This window comes from Lonchura striata, chromosome 1A (genome assembly GCF_050655825.1).
Source record: "Lonchura striata isolate lonStrDom1 chromosome 1A, ASM5065582v1, whole genome shotgun sequence".
Classification (NCBI taxonomy): domain Eukaryota; kingdom Metazoa; phylum Chordata; class Aves; order Passeriformes; family Estrildidae; genus Lonchura; species Lonchura striata.
The window spans coordinates 38,598,107-38,614,571 of record NC_140741.1 but is presented as its reverse complement, the minus strand read 5'-3'; the positions used below and the strand labels follow the sequence as shown (position 1 = coordinate 38,614,571).

Sequence of the window (16,465 nt, the reverse complement as noted above, 5' to 3'; positions counted from 1 at the left end):
AAGTTTATGGAAAATTCACAAGACAAAATGCATTCCAGTGTATTAAGCACAAGACCAATGGGATTTGTGTGTTGTGATCTGCCAGTAGGCTCATCATAACCATTACAAATCTACTCTGAAATGTTTAAAAATCAAAAATATAGAGCTAGAAGGTCCAATTCCTCTGAGCTGAGAAAAGGAATTGGATACTGACTGTTCTTTGTACACTATCCTTCCACACCTTGCAATGCAGGAAATTATAGAGCAGGTGGAGAGGTCAGATGTGTGTGGAGACCTGACTGCATATTTCACTTCCCTGCTCCTTAGTTAGAGGTTAATAAAATGCTGTGTTACATTGATTCAGTTGTAATTTTGTATTCCACGACTTCAGGAGAAATTTAGCTCACGAACTATACCATTTGGTTTGTTTATTTTTTTATTTCTCTTAGGCTTCCTTGGTCCTGTGTTATTCTTATGGGAGTCAAATGACAAAATGAAAATTGACCCCTATGGAAATCATTAGTAGTTTCTAAGACTGTGACATGGGGATTTCTCCAATAACCAAATGAATTTTATCATTTTTTCCCCCTGGTTTCCAGAGAGAAAAGGGTTTAATAAGCCACTGTGATGTATATTACTTGCATGTGTGCTTATCCATTTTCTTACTCCCTACTAAGGACTTTTAAGCCTTGTGGTCTTGTTTAAATGAAATGAAAAGTGAGAGCAATTTTTAAAAGCCAAAGAAAATCACAGGAGACTGATCTTAGTCTTAGCCCAGTGAGAGGACACTGGCAGAATTTGGTCAGCTTCTGTAAGCTGTCAGGGAATCCACAGAAGGGAGACTTACTAAAAATATTTAATAGTCGCAAACCTTCACTTGAAGTTCACATTTTATTAAATGCATGGAAATAAAGCTGAGCAACTGAAATCACACAAATAGAAATCAGTTCTTGTACTCCTAGAACTAGCTCATCTGTGTGGTTTAAGCTTGGCTCTCATATATATATAAGTAGTTTAAATTACTTTCAAAATAAATCCTATTTCTTTGTCTCCTGTTTTGTAACATTTACTTTTGGAAAAGTGTGCTGTGTGGAAAATTCCCCTTTAATGATTCAAGGTTTCCTCCTCTCCCCCCTAAACAGCTTTCTAAATCCGTTGTTCCAATGAAGTCTTGACGAAGAAAAGTAGAAATTACTGAAAAAATAATTTGCTAGTAGTCAAGAAAGAAAAGACTAAAGTATTGAAAAAGAAACTCTGTTGATATTAAAATATTTGCTTATTTCCTTTTTATCAATAATACTTTTTGACTCAAGACAAAATTAAAATAAAATTATCCATATAACAAGTTAAAGGAAGGTTCTGTAGTAAATAGTTTCTAATTAAAGCAATAAATAATATACCACATAACTGTGCTCCAAGTTAGCATTAATAAAGTATTATATGTGTAATTTTTACAACTAGAAGTATCTCTGTGGCTGTCATATTTTACTGTACACACAGCTTGATTGCTGCAGAGTAGACATCTGCCAGAAACACTTCAGTTTAGCATGATGAATTTACTATAACCCTGTCAAAAATTACATAGCAATGCCAAAGTATCGCTTTGAATATAGGTTGAAAAACAGAAATAAGTGTGTTGAGGAAGGTTTTCAAATTCTCTCAAAATCCAGTCATTACTGCTGTTACGGCCAGGCTCATAGGAATGCTGCTGCTCCATGGGGGATTCCTGGGAAGTGAACATTACTTACTTAATCAGGGTAGTGAAAGGCAAAGTTGTGTTGACTGTGGGTGCTCTGCGTAGGTTATCAGCATCCCAGCGAGGACACTGCTGCAAAAAGGGCAGGCAATTTGCACAGAAGTGTAAAGGCTTTCTGAGGCTTTCTGTTAAAACTAAAATGGGAGGGCCACACTTGTTTGCGATATCCCCTGTGGTGACTGTATTTCAGATACTTGATTTTTTAATTATGTATGAAACACTCTATCCAGCACTGCTTGGGTTAATATGCTTGTTGAAATCTTGTGTGTGAATAGTTTGGGCCAAATTTGAACTTAGATAAACAACGGAAGCAGCAATAAGGAAAAGTACATGCTCTCTGGAGGCTTAATGGTAATTCTCTAGGATCCTGACATTTCAAGAAATAGTCTATCAGGAAAGGGAAGTACACCTGCATCTTTGATGAAAGATTCTTCAGTGTCTTACGTGGTTTAAATAATTGTAGGCAGTATTTTCTCAGGTTACATCTTTTTGTATTTTCAATAGAGGCCAAAGATATTGTGGCATATCTCAAACACCGTATTTCTGTATTTTATAAAACTATTGTTTATGGAAGGGAATTATAAATCTGCATCTGCATAGACCTATTGTCTGCCTACCTGTATGAATATTACTATAACCTTCAGGTAAATCCTGGAATTAAGGGTATCATATCAATACATTGTCTTCTTTAATGGGCTTTTAAAGCCTAGACAGCAGAACTGATTGTTTATATGTAGATACAATTAGTGTAAATCATTATTTCCTGAGATTAATATAATAAACAGATATGCATTGTTTGCTTTGTTGTAATTTTCTGTTGTTATGTGATTTCAAACACTGTGTATAAAGGTCTGGCAGAAGTGTAGCAAGGGGTCCTTCTATCTTTGCTGATATATATGGAAAAAACATCACCATTGAAACCCATATTAAATGGAGGAACCTGCATTTCCCTCTTACCTTTTCCTTCTCAGAATTGTTCTTCAGAGTTCTGGGACAGATGAAGCCAAGTTGCTCATAAACAGCCAAAGGGAGAATTTTGTTGCATCAACAAGCTTCGGTGAGGTATGTGGAAAAGCACCTGTCTGTGAACTTTCCTTTCAATAGCTACAAACAGTGTATTTATGTCTGTAAATGTATTGCTATGTGACTATAAATGTTAATATTTGTTCATGCACATGAGTTCCTCTCTAACTAAATATTCTTGCTTAGATTGCTTATGGCTCACATCCTACTCTGCCTTGCTCCTGTGAATTACCAGCCCAATATGCTGACAGACTGACAAGACACCCTCTTCTGCTACAGCTGAATTAAGGCCGATGCACATTACCCACAGTGCTGCCTGACAAATTGAATCATCTGCTCTAAGTGATTTTGCCTGTTTCAGAGTACTGGGAAACTCAGAGGGCATCAAGTCAAATTACACATTGATTGCTGTTTGCCCTGTAGCTTTTGCACACAGAAGGAATCACATACAACACTTAGAAGATTAGTGGAGACTGCATCAAGGGAATATCACATGCAGGAATGTGCAAGTTGGACTTCTCTGGTTGGAAATAGCGTCACAAGTCTAGCCATCCAGGAGAGAACAAAACTGATGTTAATGTGCACTTCCCGGTTGACACAGATGTAGACTACATCATCCTTCCGTTAGAACTTCTAATTCCCAACTTAACCACAGTGTAATTAATGTTTGGTTTGGGGTTATTTTTCCTTCATCAAATAAACAAAATGTCAGAATATCACCATTAGAATTAGATCTAGATTGTTTTATGTAGAAACAAATCCATATGTATTAATGTTTATGATTTACTCTATATTAGAATGTCTTTAACAATAGAGATCACTGATCTGTGGCTGTATGATCTACACCTGTCCAGGTTTGGGGTGACAGACAATTAGTTGGATGCCTGAGAACACAACTTCTATTTTCAATCTTTGGAACCTGGAGATTAATACTTCCTTTAAAAGCTGTAGCAAAAGTAATTTTAAAGAAAAAGTCAGGAAAATAAAGATTCTCGTATGAAGGGAGGTTGTCTCCATGTGGGGATTGGCCTTTTCTGCCAGACAACAAGCAATAAGACAAAAGGACTTGGTCTTAAGTTCTGCCAGGGGAGGTTTAGGTTGGACATTAGAAAGAAATTGTTCACAGAAATGGTGATGGAGCATTGGAATGGGCTGCCCACCATCCCTAGAGGTGTTTAGGGAAAGATGGGTTATGACACTTAGTACCATGGTCTAGTTGACATGGTGTTCAGTCATAGGTTGGACCTGATGATCTCAAAGTCTTTTTCAATCTAAAATAAGTCTGTGATTCTGTGAACTGCTTATTGCAATAGCTGACATTTAAAAGACAATGTAAGATACTATACAAACTGCAGTGATATACCAGGCATCAGCACAAAGATTTATCATTATTTCATTACCAATGTTGGCACTTGCTGAGGTCTCTTCTCTCCTTCTTATGCTGACAAACAAACTTTGCACAAACTCATAGGAATCATAAAGGCTGAAAGAGACCTCTAGGATCATCCAGTCTAACTGTCCACCCCTAAACCACTGATCAGCATCACCCAGTGCCAGATCCAGATTCCTCTTGAACATGATAAACTCACAGCATGCTTCTCAGAGAAGCATTGTAAATATTATGAATTAATAAGCCTCTGTGTATCTTAGTTTATTGATCTATAATTCATGTAAAGTAGCATAAGGTTCAGCATGGATCTCTGTGTCTCATCTTTTCTGAAAGGTCTTCCAAGTCTTTTAGTTCCTGTTAGGAAGAATATGCTGCGCAGAGCTCTTCCTAACACAATTTCTGTTTGTTTGCTTGGACTGAAAGCATTTTTGTTTGGTTTGTTCATTCAGTGAATTCCTTCCAAAAAAGCAAAGAAAACTTTCATTTTTAATAGTTTTCTACACCAGATATGAAAACGGTTTGGATGCACAGAGAGATAATCCTTTGACTTACCTCAAAAATCTACTGCATCTGTTATTTAAGGTCAAATGTCTCAGTAAAGCCTCCCAAGAAAGTGACTCATTAACTTGTACTTTCATCAAGTCCCTCCTGCAATTTTTTAACTCCAGCTTTCTTGATTTCAGAAATGACAATGATGGTATTTGAGATATCTGAGAATTTCTGCATTGTGGTGAAAGTTCTGAACAGAGTTTTTCTTTTTTTTTTTTTCTAATTCTGCTTCTGGGCTGCCTCAGATCTTTGTAATACACAGTGTAGTGCTGTCTTCCCTAGGCAGTTCTCTTATTATTTTCTTAACGTGCTCTTCTGTTCCTTGTATGGGAGTAGCTTGTGGAGCTATGTAAAGGAATAGTTCATAATAGCAGCTAAACTGCAGAAAAACATTCCAAAGGATTCAGCAGAAATGAAGAATTATTAACATTTGTCTTTCTTTTAAGCTCAAAATGAGGAAAAGTGAAGGTCCCACAAGCATGCAAACAGCCCTCCACCCTGACGTGTCAGAGCAACAAAACTTGTACCCCTTCAAATGCAGCATTCTCCTAGTTCTGTAGAAACTACTTTGCTTAGGACTGTATTAAGGTCAGAATGAGTAAACAAAAAGACTTGACACAAAGCCACATACTTGTTCATAAACATGTATTTTAAAAATTGGAACACCTTTTCTTTCCTCCCCCTCCCTGCACACACTGGCAAATCACCACCCTTAGTAGAAAGCAATTCATAACAGGAGTAAATTACTTCTCTTTCTGGAAAAATAAAAAAAGAGATTTAATTTTTGATTAAGCATCCAGTTGTGGGGAGTTTGATCTGTTTTGGTTGTTGGTACTATGAATTGTTGAATTTGTTCCTCTTGATTTCGGTTTTTTAGAGTTTACTCCCTGTCTCAAATCACAGTTGTGGGTACTGGAGTTCCTGTGGGCCAGAAAACCTGCCTCCTCATGAGACTAGCAGCGTGCATCCTACCACCTGGCATGAGAGAAAGTCTACTGCTCTTATCTTCCTCCCATTGTCACTTCCCTGGTATGCAAGCTTGCAAATATTTACTTTTAATGTTGTTTTGATTTCTTGTTGTAGCTATTCCGGGCTTGAGCCAGTGTTCACTAGAAAAGAAAGAAAGAGATATTCAAAGAGGCTATCACAATATTCCATATTGAAAAGTAACCAATGCTCATCCTGAAGTATTTGAATGCTGTGCTTGAGGCCACACATGACCTTGCAGAAGCAAGGTCTTATGCTCCTACATCTTTGTGCAGGTCTGTCCCTATAAGCTTGGTCACTAATTGTTTAGCTTTGTTTTCTGGTTAATAGCAAGTGTTTCTTAATTATCATGAAATCATTAGAACTTTAATTTGAATGTACAACTTAATTTTGCTGTTTCTTTTTCTATAGTGTTGTGTTTATATGTAAGACTGTCTCAATTTGGTAGGACCAAATTGACTGCTACTTCAAGAAGCATTTTTGTCCTGCTGCCTGGTGTTTTGTTATGCCTCAAGATGCAGATTTATGTTACGGAAAAACTACAGGAGGCATCCAAACTAAGAATCCACCAAAAACTGTCAAATTGTCCCAGTTATCCTTTTATTTTACTGGTGATTTTAACAGAAATATGTGTGCTAATTTGAAACCAGACAGTTATAACACTTGTACTTGGGCAGCCAAGTACACCTTTCCCTATAGTTTGAAATGCATGTTTTCCCACAGGTGATATAACAATGATTTGGGGTTTGCTTTTTCCAGTGTAACTTTGCTGTGTCTTCTATCTTAATGATCTTTATTTATTTACTGTTCTTTTGCCTTTATTGCACTGTGTTTAGACCTGTCTTTTTCATGGCTTCTTATGAGAGTCTCTTGTCTTTGTACAGATCTTCTGTCCTTATTCTTTTCATCACAGTGTGGCCGGTCAGCCAGTATTTCAGAGTGAAGCTAACTGGAACTTGGGTACTTTTACAGTTGAAGGACAAACCTGTTCTTCTGGAAACCTGTATTTCAACAATGAGTAAATTGAAGTATTGTAGTCAACAGTAAATAAAAACACATGGTTTCCTGCAGCTGGAGTCATAGTCTTGCATTAGGCTTCCCACAGTCAGAACTGCAAGTGGCAGCCTTTAAAAACTGGTGGTACTGTAGCCTATGGTTGTGCAATTGCAAAACTCTCCTTTTAGCTAAATTCTAGTTGTGGCTGTCATCACAAAAGTACCAAAAGACAATGCTATTTAGCTTCGTTTCCTTTTGAAATTACTGCTGGGAAATCAGTGAAGGCCAATCTGGTTATTTTATAGGAGACACAGTTTCTGTACTGAAGGCTGAAACCACTAGCCTTTATTAAGCAGCACTGCTGTCCATTTAACTGACCTTCCATCCCCCTGTCCTGGGATATATTCCTTTCTGAAATTAGCAGAATTCTGTAATAGTGGAATTATACATCTTGTAAAAAATATGCTAATCTTGTTGTTTTAAGAGCTGTATGTGTTAGTGTTCACTCTCTGTGTTGCTCTTGCAGAAAGTGCCATGGTCTTAAACCCTCATCTGAAAATGTTATGAGTCTGTCATTTTTTTCTCTTGATTCACATTTCAAAGAGATTTGCTTCTTTTTATAATCCTGTCTGCATTCCCATTACAATTTTACATTATGATATTGAAGCAGTCTTTGATCGTTTTGTAGTTTGCATAGGTCCTTGTGTAATATGTTCACTTGCTTGTCTAGTAGCATGTTCACTTGACTGTCTAGAAGGCTGCATGTCAGTGACACAACCTGCACTAACCTAATCTCATCTGCCTTGCTTTTCTGAATGGCTGCTCTGCTTTGTATGATGTCCTGTATAACTTGTTAGAGTGATTGGCTCAGCACTTTTTGATAATTAATATATTATTTACTGGGGATTTTTATAAATAAATTTCCTGCATATTGGATATTCACAGAGTACTGTCACTACATCTTCCATTTTTTTCCCCCCACTACACTGACATGATTTTATTACAATGATAGAAAAAATTAATGTTTGCTACGCTGCTGATAGCATATGATAATGAAAATTACTTTACTGTTTTCAATAATCATCCTCTTTAAGCACGTATGTTAAATTTTGGCATCCCTGTACAGGGACTGTTATCTTAGAGATCATATAAAACAGAAAGCATGCTTGCTACATTGGTAGAGGTCAATTACACGTAAGTTAGACTGAAGTGAAGAAGGCTAATGAGTGAGGAGCAAGACTGTGCGTGAATGAGTGACAGAATAATTTTCACTGTTTTTATGGGCAAGTACCATACACTGTCTCCCCATTACACTGATTAGACTGATTTTTGGAGCTTGTTGACCTGTAAAGCTTACTTCTGATAACATAGAGTGATCATTTTGTGACTATTTTTTAATGAGAAATATGTGTGAAGGAAATTTAAAAATTTGTATATGTAATCAGAAGGAATTTAAGAGTGGTATAAATTAGCATTGCAAACTTCGAGGCAAATTTTATTTTACATATTATATTTTTATTTTCTGTTTAGTTTTGCTTTTGTTTGGTTTTGGTTTTGTTTTAGGGTATTGCATAAAACCTTACAGAAAAAGGAATGGTATTTCTATGTAGTACTTGAGACTAGTGATGGGAAACAAGGAGCAGCCAGAAAAGTTCCTGTAGGGAGAGGAAGGGGAAGGAAAGGGACCTAAACTTTAATTTTGGCTGCATTTTGCATAGCCTGAAAGCCTCAGGGAAACTTCCAAGTGTTATGGTAGGTAGGCTACAAAGTACTGATCCAGTCTGAAGATAACCAAAGCACAGCTGAGGTTGGGGAGTCTTGAAACTGATTAAAAGTAATCACAGCCCTGTGGCCTGAGGCATGCAGAAAACAGAACCATTAATGCTATCTGGGAATCCATATAATGTCCTACATAGCAATTGCCAGTAAAGGGGAAAAAAATTCTCTAACACTACTTCTTGAAGCCAGGGAAATTTCTTCTTTCTGCTGGTATGCTGAGTGAGGGAATTATCCTGAAGTGGCTCGAGTTTCAGTCCTGATGCTGGTGGGGAGGTGCCGGATCTGTTGCAGAGTGAGCATTCTAAATCCAAGGGGCGATTTGACTTTTTGAGTTTCTTAATTGACAATACAACTTCATTTATTATCCAATAGAAGCTATACTGACAGATGCATCTTATTTTATGCTCAACATATTGTAACATGTAGAATAACAGTGGGAGGAAATTGCTGAAAAATAATTGCAATAAGATATTTCAATAATGCAAATGCAAAACTTGCTGTAAATACCCTTGTACTATTGACTTCAGTAAGAATATCTACTGTAATAAACACAATAGAATTCTATTTTCAGTTTAATAAGATTTGTGGGAAAAAAAAGAAAAATGAGATGAATTGCATGACTCAGTTGTCTCTCTTGAATTATCTTAACCATATGTGGTCGCTCTTAGAATTAACCAATTTATTATTTTCTAAAGAGCAGCTGGGGAACTGTTTAATATATAAAAGTGAAAGCAATGTAATTACAAACAGAGGGGCAGAAGTAATATTGTGTAGTCGGTTTAGAAACCAAGTCTCCATTAGTTTGTTTCAGCATTTATCTCAATAGGATGTTTTCACCACAGCACATTTATTCTACCTGTTTGTAGACCTATAAACCTCTTCATATATATTTCTTTTGTGATTTTTTTTTTCATTTTAACATGGACCAGTTTAAGCTTGATTCAAATAAGTTTCTCATTTTCATGTACACATAAAAAGAGACCAAATCAAAAAGGCAGCTGAGAGCATTTGGAATAGAATTTAAGAAATATAATTTAAAAAAAAGATATTTCAGGAATTTTTTCAATTTCACATGTTTATTATTTTTAAAATTCACAGTTTTTTTTTTTAAACTTCGCATGTTAAATTCTAAAGTTGTTTTAGTCCTTGTGAAAGATGTTTCAGTATTGGAATATGTAGGTGTGTACCCTATGAATGCGTCCATAACTTTTGTGTTTGGTACACGAAGTAATTATGTGTGTGCTGGGTAACGATGCAACCATTGCCACTGGGTCTAACTGACCTACATAGATGTTGTATGTAGTATCTGCCCATGTGTTTCTAAGGGTTAAAATGACAGATAATGATATTTTTTACCCTAAGTGACCACTGTTTTTGAAAATAATGGTCCTAGTTTTAGAAATCAGGGTATATTCACACTTAGCAGAAACGATCCTGTACAAGTGCCATAAATTGTTACTCTTTTGCATTATTTAGGGTAGCTCAGGGTGCTTTGAACTAGAGGATTTTTTTCTCACTTTATTAAAAATACTGAATTTTCCTTATTTTTTCAATGTCGTACATTTTATAGTGCTTCCTTATTAATGCCTTTGTTTTAAAAATGGGGCAGAGAGACTCCTGATCTCAGCAAATATCTTAGTGAGTATACTTTTGCTTTGGGGCAAGCACAACTTAATATTCATAAATCTTGAAATGCAGAGGCAAAACGTGAAGAGAATCAGTGCAGATTCTCAAACAGTAGGTACTGGGGCTAAATATCTGATGTGAACAACTTATCAGAGGATTGGCAACATTATGAAAGTATCGTGTAAGAGCCATGCTATTTCTAAATTTCAAAAGAATTATGGAAAGCTCCCTAGTACTGGTTGGCATTTCAATATAATATGGTTAAGAAGAAAATACCTCATATAAATAAACCTCAACAGACTAACATAAAAGGGAACAATAAAGTAGAAACCAGTGCAATAAAATAAAAATAGTTCTTTGTAATGGTGCTTGAAATCCGAAAATCAATTAAAGTTGCTTTTAAATTGACGGGCAAATAGTTCATATTATAAAGGACAAATCAAGGCAAATCAAGTGTTGGATGTGTGGTTAGAAAAATGTTTATTTCTGACTGATGAAAAAGTCTCAATAGGTGTCTGTATTATGCACTACTTGCCATGTTAATATTAACAGTCATTGTCTTAATTTGTCCTATGGATAAAATTTGAAGGAAACTATAATAGAAAACATTTCACAACACAAATCCATTCCTCTAAATGAAGCTCAGAATTGCGCTAAAGATAACCCAAGAGGAAAGCAGGCTTTGTTACATATTGGTGACTAGGAGCTCAAGGCGGGGACAGATGGACAGCAAAAGTCAGTTCCCGTGTCAACATACCTTTGGAAAAAGCCTTCTGCCAGCAGTTGTCTCCCTTTGATACTAAGGGGAGTCAGCATTCTGGATTATATAGAAACAGGGTGGTATGGAGATGGTGGGGAGCAGCCCAGACACAAAAGCCTGGTCTGGAGTTGTACTGCAAGACTTGATATGTAGTTGCCTCAGCTGCTACAAAGCCAGTGGGATTCTGGTTGGAAAAGTCCTGTGATTACCCTTAAGTGACTTTGTGAGCTGTTTTTCAGTGTATGGTGTGTGCCCCCTTCTGTGTTTGATTCAGAGAAAATATTTATTACTTCCAAGTCATTTATGAGGCACCTGTCCTGCAAGCTTATTTGCAGGCACAGAATCCTGATTCTTTAGCACAGTTCAGGCCTGGGAACTTCCACATTAAATGAGTTATGTCAACTAAACATTTTTCATTGTCATTTTGAAAAGTTCTATTGAAGATGAACAGGAAGGAAGAGAATCCATCTTTCTAAGCTGTTATGGCTTTGCAGGTCTAGCTGCATTAAAAAACATGAAAACTTTCTTTTTCTTCCTTACTGAGGTTAGCAGATCCCACTCAGAATGCTCAAAAGGACTGGCTCTGTGGAATAAAACCATGCTATTATTACTCAGAAATTGTACCACTTCAAGATAGAAGAATAAAAAAAGCCTTGAGAAGGACAGGACTACTCCATTTTACCTCTGGCTCATTGATGCTAACTAGTGAAGTTTGTCAAATGATAAATTGTAATTAAAACACTAAAAACGGTAGATCCCTAAAAACAGATGAAACAAGACCATGAGACGTGTAGACAGATCCATTTCACAGCTCTGGTAAAGGTCTGTTTGTATTTACCTCAAAGTTTATTTCCTTGTAGGACATTTTTTGCAGCATTTTAGGAGAATAGCCATCTCAACAAACATTGAAATTAAGTAAATTATTATTATTATTGTTCCTTCTTAGAAATTACAGCTATCTGTATATGTGATCCCAATTTTGCAAGATTTTCTCTTTTTTTTAATGTTAATTTTGAGGACGATTTTCTTTCTTTTTTTTTTTTTATTTTGAGTAAGAGAGATTTAAAATTATCTTTGCTATATGTTCTGTGAAAAACATCATGCTTTAGTAGATAAAAGACTTATATGCCACATATTTTCTGTACATGGTTTAATATGTTGTTTAAACTTTTGGAGTATACTGTGTGATCTGTTTGACTAGCAAAATTTCAGAGCTGTTTGTGGAAATATGCTTTAAGTAATTCCTCGTTATTTCAGCATGAGTAAGGCAGTGTGGGCAAGTTTATGAAAAACATTAATCTTATTCTCTGCCCTTAAATCCCAAGGTGAGTATATGTTATTTAGCATATAGAAAAGCATGGAAGACTTTCAGAGCAGGGTTAGGCAGACAAGTACTGTAACAAGGAAAGCTTTTGGCCTGGGGAGTGCAGCAGACATGGAGACCTGTCAGTCAACGCTGGACTGCCACCTGGTGCTGCAGGGCAGGAGCTGCCTGCCTGGGCATCTCCTTCTCCTCACCTTCCAAATTAATTGGGAGACAGCAAGAGAACCTGCCCATTTTCTTAATTGTTCCTAACTTTAGACTGCATCATCCGAATTAATATATTTCTTAGCAGTTTAATAATGTAAAATGACAAAACTTTGTTAGGTTTAAATTGTATCTTTAAATTATTTAGAGGTCTTAACTATTCATTAAAAAAATCACTTTCATAAAACATGTCATTGTGTTTTTATAGAAGAAATTATGTATATTCAGATTGTGGCAACACTGTAGAAGTTTAGCTAATTAGCTGTTTCTGAAAAATCCTTTTGAAGAAGTACATGTTGGCATGATTTTACTTGGCATTAGTTGTCTCAGATTGTTTTCTACAAAAAGAATGGCCTAATGCACTGAGATGTGTAAATATTCAAGATGCTTCTTTGAGTCTGTCAGAATCCCATGGGTTGGATGGATACATAAAATCTTACTCTTCTCATATGAGTGGGGGTTCATGTTGTTTCACTTCAGCCATTAAAGTGAGGCAGCTGGGCTCCTTCTATGGTCTACTGAAGCACAGGGGCCCTCCCAGAGGGCAATGCACCCAGTGTGAAAGTGGGCTCTGAAGACACAAGAAAAATGAAATCAGCTCTAGAAATGGCCATTTCTCTCAGTCACTGAGCTGTACAAGTCAGATTAGAAAAGTAAAGTTAATGAGAGGAATTTCACTCACCCAGTCTTATTTGGAAATTTCTACTTTTGGATACAAAGAGCATATTTCAGCTATGAGCCATGACTGGCTGATGCTGCATATTAATTTTCAATACATTTCCCTCCATGCTATGAAATAATCATTTAATAAAGCTTTCAGGGGCAGTGTGAACCTTAGTAATATAGCTTTAATAGATCCGTTGCCTGGGAACTTAAATCAAGGCTTATGTCCAATGCCAGTATTAAGGTAAAGTCTCCCAAAAGCAGCCGTGTCCCTTGTGTAGGTCTAAGATATTATGAACCAGTTTTGGTCATATTTTTCTTGGTGGGAATGTTGACAATAGTGCTCAGTACAGACCTCTGATGGAGAAAGAAACAACATCCCAGTTTGAAAGATATATAGAAAATACTAAAAGATAATATTTACACTGATTAAATACATCTTGCATGACTTGGTTGCAAATCTAAAAAGAAATTATTGAAACATACTGTATTACTTCCTACAGTATATTCTATTTCTGCTCCTTCTTTTGCTTAATAATTTTCAAAATTTTGTACATTTATGTGGTATGTTTAAATATAAAAATACTAAAATCCTTTTGTTAGTTATGACCTTGTTGCAGTTTTTAGCCAGGGAACCAGATCTTGTTATCAAAAGGGGCTGGAGACAGGTCACTGAGTCAGAGCTTTAGAGAATATAGCATGAAAACAGCTGTAGCACCATTCTGGGTGTTGATACAGAGGTTTTTCTACTCTATGCTTACCTAGTGCTAAGATGTGTGTTGGAGATAACCTTACCTTCACTTCTTCATTTAGAGACAAGAAAAGATATTGAACTTTAGGCTTCATGAACACCAGCAGTCCCTATGTGCTGAGATTTTGTGCAGAGTCTGAAAATGCGGTAGAAAGATGGATATGAGCATTATTATACAATTTCCAGCATTTCTGCAGAGGAAAGTGATAGACAAAATGTTCATCACGAATTCTTGTTTAAATAAGTTCTCTCATTATGAGGCTTTGAATTAGTGACTGGGTACACCTCTGCTTAGAATAATATTTTGTATTACAAGGTCATAATCATTTTTAAGCAATACATATTTTTCTGTTATGTTCCATGTAACATAAATAGCAAAAGCATACTTTTCTAAGTTGGTTAAATTTTGATTGGATGAGACATCATTCTTTATTATGTATAAGCAACATACATATGAAAGTAGAAAAGCTAATAAAAAATTTACTATTGTAATTTTGGTTGGATACTTAAAATACCTGAACAGAATACTTCCTAGTCATACACATCTACAATATTGGATTTGAATATGTAAAAGAATGGAAGTTCAGCACTTTGTCTAGGATGCCCAGTCTGAGACTAATATATGATCAACATATTTAGTCTTTTATTGTTCTTGTAGAAAATCAAATTCATTAGCAGTTGTTGGAAAAGTGTAAAACTTGGAAGTAGTTTCCACCTAGGCAAATTTAAGATTTGATTATAGCATCTTAAAAGACTACAGTTGGAGGATTAGAGGCGTAGGACTGTCTCATAGTTGACAGCCCATCAACTAGCGAATGCTTTAATGACACTTTGGTAAATAACAAGTAAGTTTTAAAAATCCCCATGACCTTATAGGTTTTTCAGATCTTGAGGAAAAAAACAGTGTAATATTAAACCTTGATTTTACTTTTGGCAGGTTCTACAAGGGAGGTGGAAAGTGTCTGTTAAAAAGGAATAGTTCAACTGAAACAAATTCCTCTTACTTTTGTCTCTAAGTGAGCTGCACTGCGAAAGGACATGAAACATGAATGCACTGCCTAAGAGGTTTACATTAAAAGATAAGGTACAGTCTGAGGGTAACTATTAACATCTCCATTGTACAGAAAATACTCAGAATGGTAAAAGGCTGCTGTTCAAGAAACAAGAAGTAAAACACAGCTTTAGTGTTTTTTAAAGGTTCTCTGTAGATATCTAAATTTTTCATGTGTGTCTTTGTTGCTTTGTTAAGCGTGTTATTAGAGCTGCTTGAAGAAACTGCAAGTTATTCAGGTGTATGAAGTCATTTACAGCACAAATATGTGAGAAGAGATGAAAATGCCCTTCATTAGTGATTTTATTAATTAATATATTCTGATTTTAATAATGAAGCTTCAATTTAGCAGGAGACATTTTCTTATAACAAGGTGATTTGTGTTTGTTTGAGGATCAAACTTTCAGGAAAAAAGTTTTAAGTAGTCAAATTTGCTTGAAACATTGCATGTTTGCAGTTGTGTGTGTAATTTTTCGACATGGGGGCTTGGATAGGGGCTTACTCCTAAATTCATGAAATGGAATGGTAAAGTAATCCACATCAATTTCAATGGACATTAGGTCAGGCCTTATGTACAGCTGGAGATAATTGCCAACTAGAACTAGAAAATACGAACATTGAGTTAACTATTATTTCATATGCCTTTATATATCTAGGCTCCTGGACTGGACTCCTGAAAAATATTGGCAATGATTTTCTTGATTGACAATGATAGCTTCATGTTGTGATAGGCAAAAAATAAAGCTTTATTATATATTCTGGTTAACATCCTAAATGCTGATCCCTCTTTTGGGGTAGAGGATGAGTTGAGTGATCTCTCCAGATCATCATAGTTGTTTACTATTTTAATTGTATGAGTGTAGTTTATACAATTATAACTATTTAGGGATGTTGAAGGGATTTAAATGCACTCATTATACTCTTTACTCTTCATTCATTAATTCATTCATCTCTTTTTTACATACTTTGCTGGCAAAATATCCTTAAATTCTTTCATTATGCTAGCAGTTTAAGTGAAAAAATCAAAGTCCAAAGCTGGATTTCTGCAGCAAATTATTATCCTCTAGTGTAACATACCATAAAGTATAATTACAGATGGAGATGTACTACGAGAAAGTTATGGCTACAGAGCAGACTTTGTTGTTACACTGGACTGAGCCCACTGACTTAAAAGAAGTCCATATAAATTTAAAATGTTGCACTTGAGATGTGAAATGCAGACCACAAACTAGCATTTCTTGAAACTATTAATTCAAAAATATTAATACAGTTAAATTAATTAAAATTGCATAAATATATCAAAATGTACGTACATAATTTTATGGTTTACTTCACTGAGCTGAATATGGAAGTTGAACTAAAAATCACTATTCAGAACAAAGATGTTTTGTTTTCTTTTATAAAATATTAGTGTACTTTTGATTGCTGAAATTTTGTGGGTGCCACATGGAAGTACAGAGATTTGGGACTGAAAATTTCTGTTTCACTGCTCTTCACAAAATGGTGTAAATGTCTTCTGAAAGAGATCTGTGAAATAGTATCAAGGCCTGGACAAAAAGGGCTTAGAAGAGATAGTAAAAGTAATTTCCTGATTCAAGTGAAGTCTTTTTTCTCTTTATTTTCTCTC

The 16,465-nt window shown here is 35.7% G+C and overlaps 1 protein-coding gene across 1 annotated transcript in view; it reads left to right on the top strand.

Annotated features, from left to right (window-relative positions):
• LOC110478548 (uncharacterized) overlaps window positions 1-16,465 on the top strand; it is a 260,944-nt gene that overhangs the window by 10,281 nt on the left and 234,198 nt on the right. The window contains exons 2-3 of the mRNA XM_085568641.1: window positions 2,707-2,797; window positions 5,575-14,871. The gene's annotated coding sequence lies outside the window, so the exon portion shown is untranslated. The remainder of the gene's footprint in view (window positions 1-2,706; window positions 2,798-5,574; window positions 14,872-16,465) is intronic.